At 44.0% G+C, this 17,772-nt stretch overlaps 1 protein-coding gene across 13 annotated transcripts in view; it reads left to right on the forward strand.

Moving 5' to 3' along the window:
• The window catches only part of LOC146182647 (serum amyloid A protein-like), a 123,638-nt gene that overhangs the window by 11,045 nt on the left and 94,821 nt on the right, over nucleotides 1–17,772 (forward strand). For 10 of the 13 annotated variants that reach the window (XR_014708626.1, XR_014708627.1, XR_014708624.1 and 7 more), the window contains 2 exons: nucleotides 8,318–8,400; nucleotides 10,476–10,650. The gene's annotated coding sequence lies outside the window, so the exon portion shown is untranslated. The remainder of the gene's footprint in view (nucleotides 1–8,317; nucleotides 8,401–10,475; nucleotides 10,651–17,772) is intronic. The other 3 variants (XR_014708635.1, XR_014708628.1, XR_014708634.1) reach the window with 1 other exon arrangement.

Genomic DNA, 17,772 nt, shown 5'->3' on the forward strand with positions numbered 1-17,772 from the left:
ATTAACCTCTACCACTTCTCAATTACAACTGCTGCGGACACGATTTGCGTATTTTGCCTCTAATTAATTACCTGATTAACTTATTGGCCTAATTATTTTTCGGACACAACATTACGTCACCCTCTATTGATTGACACCACTCATTAACCTCTACCACTTCTCAATTACAACTGCTGCGGACACGATTTGCATATTTTGCCTCTAATTAATTACCTGATTAACTTATTGGCCTAATTATTTTTCGGACACAGCATTACGTCACCCTCTATTGATTGACACCACTTATTAACCTCTACCACTTCTGAATTATAACTGCTGCGGACACAATTTTGCTGACACGGCCTGTGGGCGCGATCTGCAGACACGGCCTGCGGACGCGGTTTGCGAACAGAAATTTGTGAACATAGCGAACTAATTCTTTCGCATTAATATGCTTTACAGAGGTGTCAGAAGCAAACTGCTGTTGCATACGTATATTCATGGACCTAAAATAATGCACCAGTTCTTAACAAACGACTGCTTTCGTAGCTGAAACGTCAGCTTCTTTGCGAACAGTTCTTTACGTATACTTTGTTAGGGCCTCGCTATACTTTGTTTCATACATCAGGTGCAACGCAGCGAAAGCTACGCAAGTAGTCCGCAAGAAAAAAAAAAGGAGGCGTATCACTACGCGCTCGTTTTGTTGCCGAGCATATACATTTGCAATAACTTGCTTCGCATACCTAGACATCTTCGCAGTGCAGATCTTAGAGAAAAATGCGCAATGAAGAACCATTTTCACAAAAACAGATGCGCAGCGTGGAGGGCACAGCCAGCGCCATCTAGTGACACAGCTGGCAAGGTTGCGGGACAGCGAAAACGCGACACGAACGAAACGACATAAAAAACATACAAATTCACCGAATCCGATCCTTTCTCCCTAAAAAAGGTGCTCTTTATGAAGTTGATGGCAAATGTAAGATGTATTAAGCTTGCAGACAAAACTATTATTTCCTCTCGTCAAGAGCAGGCACTATTTTTCATCGCGGATAAGGAGAGCGCAAACAAGAGCTGTAGCTTTGGCAGCGTTGCACTTGATGTATGAAATGGATTATACATCAATGCATTTCTAACTCGGATTCTAGACAACAAAAGGGTTTAAAAGATAGATTGCCTCCGAAACGACGCAGCGCACTTTGTCACATATTTCTTCAAAGCGCTGGCCAATGTTTAGCGACTGGACATCGCTTCTAGTGCTCTGCAAAATGAGCAAAATGTTGCGGTAAGTTGTGTTTACATGCGTTTCTATGGGTCGCCCACCCAACTCGCACGCCCATACATTTCGCGGTGTTTTAAAAATATGTCGCCTCGGTAATGAGATTTCATCCTTTCACTACCTGTTTTAAGATGTCCATGGTTGCTCTGTACCGAATAAAAACATCATAGGTGTCGCATGAAATTAGAAAACTGCTTTGAAATCTTTCGGTTGCATATATTTCTATCTGCACTAAGCCTACTTTTCACCACCAGTCGGCGCTGCCTGTCGACACGGATGCTGTTAAAAGCTCTGGAAACAGTCATAACGAATAAGCAAATTCTGGACAGCTGGCGGCAGAGTAAAATGAATTTGATTTATAAAGGGAAAGGAGAAAGGATGCACATAAAATCCTACAGGCCGATTACCATAACATCTGTTATGTACAGGTTGGCCATGCAGGCGGTGAAATTAAAGGTGCAATCATGGGTAGAAAGTAACAAGATACTAGGAGAACTTCAGAATGGCTTTAGAAATGGTAGGCGCTTAGATGGTAGCCTGTTCGTGCTTACCCAATGCATCGAAATATCTAGAGTGGAAAATAGACCTTTGTATTTGGCCTTCCTGGACATAAACGGGGCGTACGACAACGTAAGCAGGGAACTCCTGTGGAACATATTAAAAGAAGAAGGTATCGGTTATGAGATAATAGAGTTCCTACAGGAAATATACCGGAATAACAAAGTAGAAATTACGTGGGAAGGAATAAGAAGTATGGAAGATGTCAAAGTGTGCAAAGGATTAAGACAAGGCTGTCCTCTATCACCGCTGTTGTTCATGCTTTATATGATAAACCTGGAACGAAGGATACAAGACAGTAACCTAGGTTTTAACCTGTCATGTAGATTAGGTGGAAAGGCAGTAGAGCAGCGCCTCCCTGGTTTGATGTATGCAGACGATATTGTGCTGCTAGCTGAGGGTCTGGAAGGATTGCAAACTCTAGTTAAGTATTGCGGAGACGAAGGGGACGCTCTAGGCTTCAGTTTTAGCGCAGTTAAGTCGGGTCTAATGATTTTCAACGGCTTAACTGATCAGGGTCTTAAAATACAAGGCCATGAAATACCCAGAGTAGCAGAATATAAATATATCGGGGCATGGGTAAACGAAGGATTGGCATACATTGGAAAGCATGAGCAATCACTTAAGGCCAAAGGGCGAAGGAATGCCGGGATAATGAAGCACAGGGCATTGTGGGGATACAACAGGTATGAGGTTTTGAGGGGTATTTGGAAAGGAATTATGGTGCCCGGACTTACTTTCGGAAATGCGGTTTTGTGCCTAAAATCAGAGGTACAGTCGACATCAGAAATAAATCAGAGAGCCGTTGGACGATTAGCACTAGGTGCCCACTGCAAAACCACAAATGAGGCGGTACAGGGAGATATGGGCTGGGCATCTTTCGAAGTACGGGAAGTTCAGAGTATAATATTATATGAGGAACACCTGAGGAAATTGGACAGCAACAGATGGGCAGCTAAAGTATTTAAATACCTGTACTTGAAAAGCGTTGACTCACAATGGAGGAAAAGAACTAGGAAACTAACTAGTAAGTATGCTAGTCACAAGGACGGAGAAATAAAGAGCATTAAGCAACAGGTGAAAAACACACAAGGTAAAAATTGGATAAATTCGATGGAAAAGAAACAGAGTGTGGAATTATACCGAAAGTAGAAAATGCAGATCAGGAAGGAAGCTTTCTTTGATAACTCAAGAGACAGTGCCCTATTTTTTGAAGCTAGATCAGGGTGCCTTAGAACACGCAGCTACAAAAAAAATTAACAATGAAGATGACGCATGTGCTGTATGTGGTAACTCCAGTGAAACAATTGGCCATATTATACTCAAATGTAATGGTATCCATCCGGAAGTTGATGCAGGCGCAATCACTGTTCTTGAAGCTCTGGGGTTTAGAGATACCAGTGACCGGGTGAATAAACCAGCGATGGAAATTAGCAAAAAACGGCTGGAAGATTGGTGGCCTAAAAGCAGAGAAGTGACATTATGTTAGTAATGTAGAAACAAAAATTTAATAAATAGAATGATTGTTTAGTTAACCAGTCTAAATCAATAATTAAGATATAGGGAGAAAAATGAACATGATAGCTACTGCTACCACCCCGTTTCAAAGGGGACGCTCCTATATTCCATCCATCCATCCAGCGCTGCCGCATCGTGCTTACGTCACAGATTGGTGTTGGTCTATAGTCAGGTATCGAAAAATGGTTTTGTTTACTGTTCAGCGGAGTAATATTCATGCCGTGTACCACTGCTCATAGCTAGCAATTTTTGTTTCTAAGTTGTATCCTACTGGTAGCAGAAATTTTTAAATGGTTTCCTCTTAAATGGAACTTAAAAGGGATTGAAAAGAAATGTTTCATTTAGGCAGAGTGCACATATTTTATGAAGCACAACCTTACTTAAACTGCTCCTGCCCTTACTGACATGGGCGCAGAGGCAAATAGGAATCAGTCGCGGTCTGCTGCACATTCTTGACTTGCTTGTTTACAAAGTACGTTTGAGAGGCTTGGAAGAAATTCTACACACTCTTCATACCCAAAGTTGCGCTGCAAAAGTACATCTCTAGCTGCACTGGGTCCTTGCACCCATCACTGGAAGGGGATTGATTCTCAACTTGCACCTCCTCAATGATCATCTCCTCAAAGCTTTCCTTGTGACAGGCGGTCATGTTTAAATTCACTGCCTCATATTCCTGTCGTGAGAAAAAGGGAGAGGGTGCTACTTGACTGAACACAATGTCTGCTTCAGCATCTCCTCTTCGTTGGGTACTGGTTCATTTGCTTCGCAGCCTTGCTTGGTGGAAACACTCTTTTCACACTCATTGTCTGCACTTGTGTTCAGGTGCGGGCCTAAATGTGTGTAGCCAGCAGTAAGTCAATGCTGTAATACTTTGTGCACAGCAGCATTCAGTGGAAAGCAGCTAGCAGTGGTAGTGGACAGTTGCTCCTCGATTCATTGGTAGGATGAGGCTGTGGCATTGGGAGGCAAGGTTTCAAGGCTGACTTCAGCCCTGCTACAGTGGTGCAGTAGTAACGGTGCTCGACTACTCTGCCCTTAGGGCAGAGTAGTCGACAGGAACATTCCCTAACCTGCATACCCTGAGCAAAATTTACCCGTCACAATATCGAGACACCTGCCCATGGTGTGGTAGCAAACCTTCGCTATACCACATCACGTGGCAATGTAAAAATAACGACAGCTTTCGTAAAGACCCGAGTGCGGAACAGTGGGAGAGTCGGCTCTCCAGCGGCGATTTGGATTGCCAACTAGGTTTAATCCAGCACGCCCAGCGAGCAGCGAAGCTCAGCGGAGCCCTGGAATAGGGGCACCGACCCTGTGAGAAGACGGAAGATGGAACTCTTCCGCTACTAGCACAAGACCCTCGTAGAGAAACTAACGTATTTCCTATCCTATCCTATCTGCCCTTAGGGTGCGGTATCGAATCCCGGCTGTGGCGGCCGCTTTTCGATGAAGGAAAAAAGCGGGGCACCCGTGTGCTGTGTGATGTCAGAGCACATGAAGCAACCCCAGGTGGTCGAAATTTTTGCTGCCTTCCACTATGGTGGCTCTCATAGCCCGAGTCACTTTAGGACGTCAAACCCCATAAACCAAACCAACCAAACCAAGACCGACTTCAGTCCTTCCAGCTGGGCATGGACAGGACAATTATTCATGATGAATACAGTGCAGTCCACTTATACCAATATTGAGAAAACTGGAAAATCCAATTGTTATATTATTGTGGTATCTGGGCCAGCAAAAAAAAAAGAGAGAGAGAACAGACCCACATTATTTTTCCATGCATATAGTCTTGCCGACTTACCACCGATGATGAATCAGGTCAAACAGCGTGAATCATCAGAAAGAGCATACAAGATACCTAAACAGCCATAAATTAACTTAGCATGCTAAAAAAGTCAGAAATTCGCACTTGCTTGAGCGGTAGCTAAAGCTTGACAATATCTGTGAGCATCACTTCCAGTAGCACATATGCTGGCAGCAGTCCTTTTGTGTGCATGAAACCGATCAGTGACTGGATGAACTGCACGACATTCCCAGCCCTGATGATAGTAAAATCGTAGAGTGCGAATGCCTGTATTTTTTCATAAGGCTTCCAACTTTGAAACCCTCCGGCAATAACGATGAATCTGCTGTTTCACCTCGAGAGCTATCACCGTCCTCTTGGTTGGCGCTATCTTCCGCAGACGCACAATCAGGTGATGGTGATATGGCTGAGGGACAAGCGATTGCGGTCATGGTAGCGTTCATTTCCTAATTGCACTCAATGCCTCCTCATGGATTCAGCCAGGCCGGTTCATTTGCGACACTTATGCTGTTTTCACCTCATTCTCTTCTTAGTACTTTATTTTTTCTGTAAAATTCAGACAGATTGTCGTAATAAATATATTCTAGGTGACCAGAAAGTTATTGTTGTATCCTATATTCCGCTAATAATCTATCATCATATATGGTTTATTTTTGCAGTGGGTGGGCAATGGGGAAACTGATAAATCCCAAAAAAATTGATCATTATAAGCAATATGTAGTTATATCTGGTATTGCTATAAGTGGATTGCACTGTACAACTCTCCTGCCCTGCTTAGTGAATCTTGTGTCTTCCCCTCAAGGCCAGTTTTTGAAAATTGCCATTGTCATCCACGCTTTTTCATTATTAGTGCGGTAGGTCACAAGAAGCTCTTGAATGCCCTTGAAGTGACGTGGATACCTCAACTTCCCTACAGCCACCAGCTTCAGCTTTTTGTCCCCTGCCATATTTGTGCCCACCAGTACAATAATGCGCTTCTTGCGGTGTTTCCCACCAGTACGGGCTTCGCCTTTGGTGGTGATGGAAGTCTGTGGTGGAAGCAAGAAAGGCCCATCTCGTCAGTGTTGAAGATGTCGTGTGACTCATTGCTGCTTGAAATCTCCTATTGCCAGTTGGGGCAATCGTTTCTGTTCGCTGCAGCATTTTCACCAGAGATGGGCTGAAACTGAGATTTTAGAAAGCTATTTCCCACGCCTCCTGCTACAAGTGGGATCACTTAGTGGAAAATTGGCACCGCACACGGGCTTAAACACAGAAAAAAGAACAGTTTCTAGAGTTAATGTGGCGTTGTCCTCAGCCACATTCAGTTGGAAGCAAGGGTTCCATTCTTGGGCGGCCCCCTGAATGCAGGCTTTGTTTTTCAAGATCGTGCCAGTGTTGACTCGAGGATGTCGATCTTCTTCAAAACCTCTGTTTTAGACGGGCCACTTCGCTCAAGCTCCTACAGAACTTGCAACCTTTTTCTCAAGCGATGTGTGGCTGTTTCTTGACGCGCTCTATCAGAGGGAAACATCGATTGCATGTAAGCTTAATGCGTAGCAATAATTGATAGCCAAAATGATTCGAAGGACTATGGATGACTGCTGGATTATCTTGGCTGACTATGGTCCTGGCTGCGAAGATTTTGTTGATGGTTGTGAGACTATCTTTGGCATGTGTGAGCCAGCTTTTTGTGCCCTCTCACCGAGGCCAGCAAGCAAGCAGTGTTTCAGTCAGCCAAAGAAGTTTACTGCCGTAGACATAGGAAGCCAGCCAAATAACCCTGCTTAATTCAGTTTATCTATAATTTTCATTTAGCCAAGTTTCGTTTACTGGGTGTTCATCACTGTCGCACGCCACTGTCGGCACTGCATTCAGCGCCACTAGTGGCGACTTCTGCATCCCAAGTGGGACGTCAGGAAGACACGTACAGAACATTTTTACCATTCTTATTTCACAGCACACCTACAATGTCATCCCTTCCTGAAGAAAAACTGAGTACACCCTACAACAGATTGCAAAAGTATGAAACCTCATTTCAAAGGTGATGTATTTTGGAAACATCGCTATACTGCACGTGGGAGTGGCCGACACCGAAAGGGATCACAACACATAGAAATGCGCATGCGAACAGAATTTTCCAAACGATTCTGCTTACGATTCTGCTTTCATATTGCGTACTCATGTCAATGTACATTGAAAGCAGCTCTGAAATGGCATTGCCAACAAAGAAAAGCATACTGCACACCATTGCAGACAACGATGCAGACGATACCTCGACCGCTTCTGCTGTCTGCGTGCACCTCCTTTGTTTCTAAACATACGTAACAAGGTTTCGGTCGGTCAGTGGCCTGTGAAGTTTTCTTCGAGGCCAAAATTTGGCTAAAGGCGTTCAGCGTTTTTGATTCAGCCACGTTTACTACATGAGGAAACTTGTGACTGAAGATAGGAGTCAAGTAGCAGCGCCGTCTGCCACAACAGGCCGATGACAAGTGACACGAGGCAAAGGAAACAAACAAGGCATTATACTGACTTATTTCACTCCAAGCAGCACATGTAACAAGAAGGCAACCTTTTACTGTTGCTTTAAGAAAGCAAGAAACAGATCTGCAATGAAAACTGCACAAAAAGAATTTAACAAGATCTTACTCCTGAAGGCTACCGAGCAGGTAGAATAGTTTGTTTTCATTCACTTGCATGCCGTATGAGAACTGTTACTCGTGTAGCATTCTAGGCTGTCCAGTTTCAACGATCACACTGTTGAGCCAGCGTAGTGCACATGAGAGTATTTTGGACTCTTAGAGAAGCTTGTACATTTTGGAAAAACACCGGCTGAGCCTGTTAAGGATATGTCCTGCTTCCCAACATTCACCTATCGAGCTGTTTTCAAAAGGTATAGCTTGGAAACTATGTTGTATCTTTGCCACTATCTTCTTGAAAGCACACGCAAACTGTCAACTAATGGTTGCCTATATGAGTACATAGCGAAACGAGAAACATTGAATGCTCTGTTTCTCCGGGTCATGTTCTCATCCGGTGGTGGGGGCTGGGGGCGCTTGCTATGCGCACATAGTGCTTTGTTTTAAAAAATACATCACCTTTGAAATGACATTTTCTTCATTTCAATATATATTCTAGCAGCAACAACTTCAGTCCACTGTGAAATTATAAAAATGTTTTCAAAACATTTGTTTACACAGGTATTGCAGAAGTGGCCACTGGTGGTGCACGCATCGCTCCGGAGTCAGATGAGCATGGTGCCTTCGCAATATGTGGCAGGCAGGTACGGGTCATTTCCATCTGGTGGACCATTTATAGCAATGCGCCATGCATCATTGGAGTAGAAAAAAAAAATGTATAGCTGGAAGTTTGGTTTCCGTACTTGTTTAAATTAAAATTAATAGTTGCACTGCTTTTACTCTAAGCATGCCCGCATACATTCTCAATACTGACTACCATCGGTGCTGTTAAGCAGGCTTATTTTCCACACTTTCATAAAGCTTTCGTCAAGATTTCAAGTAAAGGAGCACTCATCTTACTCGTGAACCACACTTTGAATGCTAAGAATCTTCAAAGGTGGTGGTACCTTTCACCCGAGACTTGAGCAGCTTGCCGCAGTTTTTGTTGACTCAATATGTATTGCCCTTTCAGTCTGCTTGGTAGTGGCGGCTGATTGAAAGGGTGATCATAGCGAGCCTTCACTTGGCACTGTTTCATGCGTGTGTACATTGCTGACTAGTGTATGCCGGTGAGCATACTTTCACTTCACTGTTGCATGTCCATTTGTTGCCATGGCAGCAGACTCTTTGCTTCACTGCTTTGCAGAGGGCTGCGGTCAAAATGAAAGTGTCAAGAGTTCATGCATGAAATTGTAATTTGATGCAGCACACAGTTGATAGGAATTTGATTGGTCTAGGCCTTTTTGGAGCACCTATCGGAGGAACGAAGTCGGCGTAGCAATTATGTGCATATTATGAAATACAGACATGTACGCATATATACACGTAGCCGCTCACAGTTTCTTTTTTTTTTTCTTTTTTTTCTTCCTGTTGGATGTTCTGACGCCGTAAAGTGTGTGGTTTATGTAGGTAGGTTAGAGGTTGACTACATTTTGGGGGAGGGGGATTTTAAGACTGTGATTAGTTTCTAATGGCTCAAGGGCGGCTGCTGTCAAAGAGTGTCGTGGCACGAGGCAGTTTTTTGTCCCCACAAGGCAACACCCATTTCCTAAACATTTCATCCCAGATAAGCTGCGCCCCAGGCAAAGGGAAAAAGCGCAGCCATTGTGTCACCAATGGGTATCCTGGGGCACTTTAACCTTGCACCTTCCGCTTGCGAAGTGGCTGCTCAGTCCACTAGAGCTCCACTACAGTTACTTTTATTATTTGTTGACACTTGTTGTGTGTTTCTGCTTCATGCTGCACGCTTGTATTTTAGGGTGTGTGAATGAAACTTGGCGGTAGTTCTATTCAAATACAAGTTTTTCAACATGTAATGACAGCATTTGCTGCATAGTAATACCATTGAAGGAGGATTTTGAAAAAAAAAGGCAAGCGATGTCAGCTGCTAGGTTGGTTACTTAAAACATCGCAGTTTACTTTACAAATAGTCACCTAGTTGGAGAGTTGTATCTTGCCATTAGTGGTAGCCATACGATTATTCTGCTCTTAATTTTGAAAGTGCTGTATGCCCAGTGCTGTGGCCCAGTGAATAAACGGAATTGAAAATGAAACAAGAATTGGGGCCGTGGCAGTATGTCAGTCCAAAACCATTCACCAGTGGAGTACACATAGTCAGCTGCACCAATTGTGCCATTTTGATACAGCTGTATATTTCTGTGCCGGGCTGGGCCGAAATGCCCCGACTAACTGCAAAACTTTGCTATACTCAGGGACCATTTTCTTCAGCCGTGATATGGCCAGTCGTGACATTTCACACGCTGCAGAGTCTGTCACTGGCCTTATAGTTTTATTCTGAGATGTTGTCCTGCTGTTCTAACGCCTACTCATATTTTTTCTCTCTTGCATCCACGTGCTTCCTCCACTTTTCGAGTATGCTAAACTGTTGCAGTTTGAGGATGCTTGACCACACGGGTCACAGTCCGTGTGGTCAAGCATCCTCATAACGCAAAGGGGACGTTTGCAACGAGGCACCACTGTTACTGTATCTCACTGCAAATAGGGCCATGATGTTAGTCGTGATTTTGGAGCGATACTTAAACACTGTTTTATGCACCGTGTGCTTTTAATGAAATAAACATTGGTGATAGCGGAACATAAAATTTTTTCTTGAACATTTATATAAGGAAAGCCAATGAAGATGATAACATACCAAATGCATTTTTGGAACGATACACAGAATAATGGTCCAGCAGGTGCATTAGCTGGCCAGCAGCATCCTGTGACTAAGGAAGAGTTCGTGGCAGGAGAAACACTTGAGTGCCAGATGAAACGGATTGAAGAGTCTCTGGTTGCGTACAAGACAACAAGGCCAGAGGGGACTCTATCAAGAGATCTGCATTCAAGTAGTCAAGGTAGGCTTTCTCATCCTTTTTTGAAGACTGTTTTCACTGCCTTTCTTAGAATTTATTAGGATTATGATCATGAAGATCTGTGGCTTGTCTGTTTACAAATATTCATGCAAAATGAGTTGGCACTTACTCATTTCACTGCACCTACTGCATTGACTGGACAAGACATTAGGCTTTTAGGACTCTGCGAAGTGGTCGCTGAGGCAGATACAGGCCCAATATGAGAGAATTTACCTATGATTTGCTACTGCTATACCAGTAGAATTCATATGAGCAGAAAAACCCAGTGGTAACCAGGAATTTCCGGGTTGGTCTAGAGGTTGATGTCATCAGAAGGTCAGTTAACATGGTCAAGTGCTTATTGGTCACTGGGATGTGTGAAGTCACGAGACGACGTGACATGACTGAGTTGGCAGGTAATGTGGCCAAGCAGTGATTGGTCATTGAGATGTCATGAAACGACCTGACGTGGCCAGGTTGGCAGGTACACTGATCACGTAACATGGCCAAGAGGAGTGGCAGGCTTGGTGGCTATTATAATTTATCATTCCTTTTATAAGCTTTTATAATTTCTCCTGTGGTTGCCAGGCCAAACCTCTGTGCATTCACTGGAGGCATAAATGCATGTAATGTGCAAGAACACGGTGCATTGCATACATTTTGCAACTACAGAGAACAAGGCAAAACAAATTGTCCATGATGGTGGTTAATGTTCGTTAGCAGTGCTGTAAAATCATTACATTGGCATTGGTGTCACTCCCAATATGAAAATATAATAAGCGTCCACTTGCTGAGATTTCTGTACAAGCTGAGCAACGAAGCGCCTGATACTATAACTTAGAAGTGTGCCATCTTCAGCGTTGTGCAATTGGGCAAGGCATTCACCTCAAGCGATGAAGAATTTAGAAGGCATTTACAGTTTGACAGTGCTGCACTTCGCTCACGGCATGGAGAAAAATTCTGGGGTTGCATGCTCCATAATGAGAGCCATAATAAGAGCTAGGTGGCCGAAAATTTCGCATTTATTTTTAGGAGCTGTTCTTAAATCTGGTTTAATTCCTGCCTATCCAGTTTGATTTAATTTTTACAACTCATTCATTTGAAATATAAGGGTGTATTTGTGCACCTTTTTGATGTCAAAAAATATCGCAAAGCAGTCAGCGATATGTCATTTCCTTCATTGTGATGCACTCTGCACACTGAGAATAAATTGTTTGAAAGTTTAAAAAAAGTAGCACTCTAATCGCGTTTTATTGGTGCAGTTATGATGCTTTTACAAATTTATATCTGATTGAAAACAATAAATTGCAATAAAAAATAGCATAGCTGTATTTTTCGAACATCCCTTAGAAATTTCATAATGATAAAACATTGACTATTGAAGTAAGTAGAGCCCTGCACAAGCACTTGAAAATAACAAAAAGAGAGTTTTCAAATTTCAAATAACATTTATTGAAGGAACATAATGCATATTTAAACAGACTGGAAAATACAGCTTAAGGCACTCCAGAGTACCACATTTGCTTAAAATTGTCCTGCAGCGAATGTAGGTCCCTCATGTTGCCTAGCTTTCTTCGTCCGGTGGCAATGATGGAACTTGGGCTCAGCAATTTCTTTAGTAGACATCCTTGAGACTCGCAGACTTTCATGTGCATCACTCAGTAAAATCAATTCTCAAGAAGTAGGATAGCTAGTTTCCCCAAAACTTACTCAAAGCCTGTGTATCCCTGAATTAACAACAGTGCAGCAACCCAACAACACCTTGTACAGCAGCTTTAAGCCAATGGCGACAGAATTTTCTAGAGTGGTGGTGCAGTTTTTGGGGACAAAAAAAACTTTTCTAATCTCTTTTTGAAAACTACTGGAAGACTCGCAAAATGCCAAATGCTCTTTCTACCTGCCTGCAACATCACAAAAGTGGTAGACGCCGTGTTTGAAATTCATAGCCATCATAAACGCAGTTGGTTCTGCCAATTGATGCGTCACCTCGCGAGCTCACATAGCAGATTTTTGTCACTTCTTTTCTAAATTCAAGGCTGGGTTTGGTGGACATGAAAAAGGAAGGGTAAATATAATAAAACAAGCAAAAGTTTCTTTACGACTTTTCCAATGAACCAGTTAATGTTACTGACTAAATGAGTATCTAATGCACCTGAGTTGAGGTTCATCAATTTCTGCATAATTTACTTATTCAATTTAATAAACAATTGATCAAGTGCCTGTATGTTTAACTAATTTGCCTAAATTATTAAATGATTCATCAATTTTTATTTGCCAATTCAAGTTATTTGTAAGTAAACCAATTTACTACAGGGGTATTATTTATTAATTTTATTATTTAGCTTATTCAGCTAAATAATACAATGGCCCATCAATTTCTAGGTAACTAATTTGAGTAATTAACCACTTAGGCATTTCGATGGCTTTATTATTCCTCCTATTGATGTAATTGCTTAACCAAAAGGTAAAGAATTACTCATGAAGTGGGTGACTGACAGGTTGGCGTACACGCTCTGATGACAGGCTCTGTCCACACTGCCAGCACAGTGCAAGGTGGCACCACTCGAGAAACAAGAAATACTTTCACATTAAAACACGCGACGTCTGCTTATGTAGCACTTTCCTTCGTGCATTTTTTTGTGCCGTGTGGTTATGCCAGGGTTCACCGAATAGAACGGCAGAGAGATCACACGACAAGAGAGACTGCATGCGCTTGGTAGCGTGCAAGAGCCGCTCGTGAGAAGATGCGCAATCTGTATTGGGCACTCCGCAACTCGCCAAAGTTTACTACAGAGCTTCGTGAAACAGCCGCTTCAATTACGAAGGATAATAATAAAGTGTTCGCAGGAAAGGGAAGGCGCAGTATCTGTCACATTTGCTCTGTGAACACCTGAACCAAGGTGGGACTGAAAGCGGAAAGATAAAGGGGGCCGTAGTATAGGGCTACGGCGTGATTTCGACCACATAGGGATCTTTAACGTGTATTTACATCGCACAGCATACAGACACCACTTCGTTTTGCCCCCATCGAAACGCAGCTGCCGGCGGTCGGGATTGAACAATTACGAATGTATATTTTAGTTTTAGTGCTCTTTGACGTACTGGTACCAGAAAATGCTCCTTTTATGGAGTGAAAAAGGGTGTTGCAGTTTGTCTTCAGCGATATACTATTATTATAATTATTTCATAAAAAAATAAAAAAGCTACAAAAAAGGAAGGCAAGGATGTTGCCGGCCACGGCAATTGCTATCTATTACCTTGCGCATCCCAGATGTGTCTCGCGAGAAGAGCAGGAGAACGCTTCTAACCGTTGAGTCACTCTTTCACGTTCTGCCTTAAATTCCGCATAGAAGTGGTGTTCAGTTGCAATTTTTATGCTATATTTGAATGATTTACTTGCCTGATTCAGTCCTAATTAATACTTAATTATGCATCGTCCACGGCAGTAATAATAGTAACTCTAGAAGCCGTGGTACTTCTTGCGCCATCTCGCACCCACCATACTCCATCACCTCAGTCGCTGCAGCCTCCATGGTTTCCTCTGATGGGCTTGAGCTGGCGCCACAGGCTCCGCTGCTCTGAAAATTTTGTCTTTTTGATTCGCCGTCGCCACATGCAAAGATTATTTCAGTACAGTCGAACCCCGCAATATCGAAACCGCCGGGGAAGGAAAACCTTTTCGTTGTCGCGAAAATTTCGCTGTCGCGAAAATGGACAAATAAGCACACCCATTACCTTCCAGAACCAAGATTTAATTAAAAAAGTCGCTTATTTTGCTCTGCTTGACAATGCTGTGCAGGAGCTTGACGACTCTGGCTTCGCAGCTTGATAAGCTATGCATAGCTTCGTCGTCGTCGTCGTGGTCGCCGAGAAAAGTCCGGATCACATCGAATGCATCAAGCACATCACGCGAGCTTACTTGCTTACCTTGTGCTTGGTTTTCGCTATCTTCGTCGTCACTCGCCTCATTTCCTTTGCGCACACTGTCGATAATAGCGTCGTCGCTGAATTCCTCGTGCACGATCAAGTCGGCGTCCGCACACAAAAAGTCCTCCAGTTCAACAGCCTCTGGCACCATTGTATCTACACTGCGAAGCGCGTTCCATGCTTCGGTTAGTGGCTGCAGATCGTCACCGCTTGCAGCTTCCGGTTCTGCCAAGGCGTGCTGACCAGCTGCGAAACCGGCGTTCCTGAAGCAGTTCTGGACAAGCGTGGCCGAAGTAGCAATCCACGCGCCGGCAAGCATCTCCAGCGCCATGAAGAGGTCAATTTCCGTCGGTCGCTTCATTTCGATGTTTAGCAACATCCGCTGTATGAGCCTTCTTCGGTACGCAGACTTCACACTTTTGATAACCCCCTGATCAAGAGGCTGGATAACGGATGTGCAGTTCGCGGGGAAAAAAATCAAGCGGATGCTCGTCAGGGCAACGTCGTCAATGTGGTGCGCACTGCAGTTGTCCAAAAAAAGGCAGACAGATCTGCCCTGTTTTCGCATGTCCGTATCAAAGGCTTCCAGCCAGCTTGTGAATATTGCGCGCGTCATCCACGATTTTTGGTTTGCAGTGTACTGGACCGGAAGCTTTCGGTTACGTTTAAAACACCGTGGAGTCTTGCTCCGGCCGATCACGAGGAGGGGACGCTTGTCAGATCCATCCATGTTTGAGCATAAAAGAATGGTGACCCGCTTTTTGCTCAGCTTGCCGCCATGGCATTTTTTTTCCTTTCAGGTCTAGCGTTTTTGAAGGCAACATTTCATAGAAGAAGCCCGTTTCGTCCGCATTATAAATTTCGGAGGGCTCGTACTCGTCCATTATGCCTTCGTAACTTTTCTCCATCCAGGAAGATGCTGCTTCAGCGTCTACGCTCGCACATTCCCCCGACAACACTTTGGCGACGATGCAGTGCCGCGCTTTAAATCGACTTAGCCATCCGGCACTCGCCTTAAAGTTGTCGTGCCCCAGAATGCACGCGTAGTCAATCGCCTTTTGCTGCAGGAGGCTTCCGGACAAAGGCACCTTGTTCGCTCTCTTGTCCAGGAACCACTGAAATACGGCTTTGTCCACGTCTTCGTAGACCGGCGCTGCCAAAGTCTTGTTCTGAGCGCGCGCGCCGTTCTGGAGTGCCGCCATGATGCCATTCCAAGGTCAATGTACAACTGGTCGCGCAACTTGGAAGAAAACGCGTGCAGCTGCCTACTGTCAGAGGCATCAACTCGATGATGAGGGCTCCTGCGAACTGTGAGGCAAATTACTAGCGCACAGAAAATAAGATCTGCCAGAACTCCAAAGAACTAGAAAGTAAACATAATATTCGCGCTCAGGAATGAATGCAGTTTTTGTTTCTTGCGTAAGAAAAAACGTGTCACATTTTTAATAATATTTTAACTTGTTTCTAACGGCCTCTCTCGGCCACTTATCCGCTGCGTAGTTGCCCAAAACTTTTTTCATCCGCGGAATGGGTGCGTCGTCGGCCCCGGTTCAACGTTCATCGTTGCGTGCTGCGTACAGAGTGGGTTATCTGTAACAAACAGTCAGTATTTCATTCTGCTGGTTGTGGTAGAGGTTTACAGCAAGGCGAAGACTGTCTGTGCTCGATGAGAAACTGATTGCCGCTGCATGTGCGCATTTCCGGACGATGGGACAATGCTGCGTCACAGCTCGGCGGCTCGGCTCGGCCTCCCAGGCACGTCGCAAAAGTGGTGGCTTGTTTTACGGATACACGTCTGCATAAGCGGCGTATCGCTGCATGTTTTAATTGAGTGGTGAAGGTGAGATTTTATTGCCCCCAAGACGCGTGTCGCATTGCTCAGAGCCTTCCGTTCCGCTCCCTTTGCTGCGTGTTTTGCTTACTGCGTCGTATTACCGCACCAACGTTCGCTGAACGTGCTTTAGCTGTTATTACAGTGACGTTCCTATTGTCAATGGGATCTTTCTCATGAACATGTTAAATGCTTAAGTTGTAAATTTGTAACCTCACATTGACTCCTTTCAGTGGCAAATGAAGCGCGAGTAAAATATGGGAATCATGAACAGGGCGAGATTTATTGGAGCGAAGCTATATCGTAGATATTTTCACTTCTCAGACGCATTAACTTCTAAATACTAGCAATCCCAATTTGAATTGCTTACCTAAGCTCTTACAGGTTGGCGTTCTAGCGCTAGCGTTAGTTATTCCGTTCGTTTGTTTTTGTTGTTCTTTGACGCTGATATGTACTTTGTTTGTTAGCAAGATCTTTCACCCTTTTATAATCTCACCGCGTCTCGCTTGGAGACCTACGCTCAGGAAATTTTGTTATCACGAGGATTTCATGAAGACCGTGACGAATGAGCGGTGGTCGCTTTCCTACACCTAAAGATTTCATTGTCGTGAAGCGCCTATGTAAGTAATCGTGAATTAATAAAGCCTGGCTTCCTATGCAGCACAGCTTCACTCATTTATGCCCTTAGTGAAATGCCTCAAGCCATGTGGTTCTATCCATGTGCTTGCCGAATTCACTTGAAGGCCCTTGTTCACAAACGTGCCCGAAGAAATAAGCCCCAGAATGCGTTTACATGACGCGCGACGAAAGACTAGGCTAACGACGACGGAGGCAGAACGATGCTATGATAAGGTGGTTAAAGATGCCGTAACATTTCAGTTAACGTTAAACTTGACAGTAGAAATCCATGTCAAGTAAAGTTGGCTGAACAGTTACGGTGTCCATTTTTCTGCCTTATCCGAGCATCGTTCTGCCTCCGTCGTTGTTGGCCTTGTTTTTCGTTCATAAGTAAAAAGACAATCAAATTCCCCGCCAAAAGTACGTTACTGTGACGTCACAAGCAACGTCACGTGTTTGTTGTGCCTCACAGTTCGCAGGGGGCACTGGGAAACTAAAGCCTCGCTCAGAGTCGACACGCAGGCTTCTATGGGAGTTACGCTACCATTTGTTCTTCTACCATGGCCATTCCTTGATTTCAGAATCGTAGAAAGCGAGCTGCACGGGATACCGAACTCCTCCGCAATGTCAGTCTTCTTCCTGCCTTTTTCAGCTTCGGCGATAATTGCAGCTTTTTCCTGCAGCGTCAAAAACTTGCGCTTCTTTACAGGAGGCGGCATGTTTCCGACAGTAAAAAAAAAAAAAAAAAA

This window comes from Amblyomma maculatum, chromosome 7 (assembly GCF_055883805.1).
Source record: "Amblyomma maculatum isolate TAMU_Amacu chromosome 7, ASM5588380v1, whole genome shotgun sequence".
Taxonomy (NCBI): Eukaryota; Metazoa; Arthropoda; class Arachnida; order Ixodida; family Ixodidae; genus Amblyomma; species Amblyomma maculatum.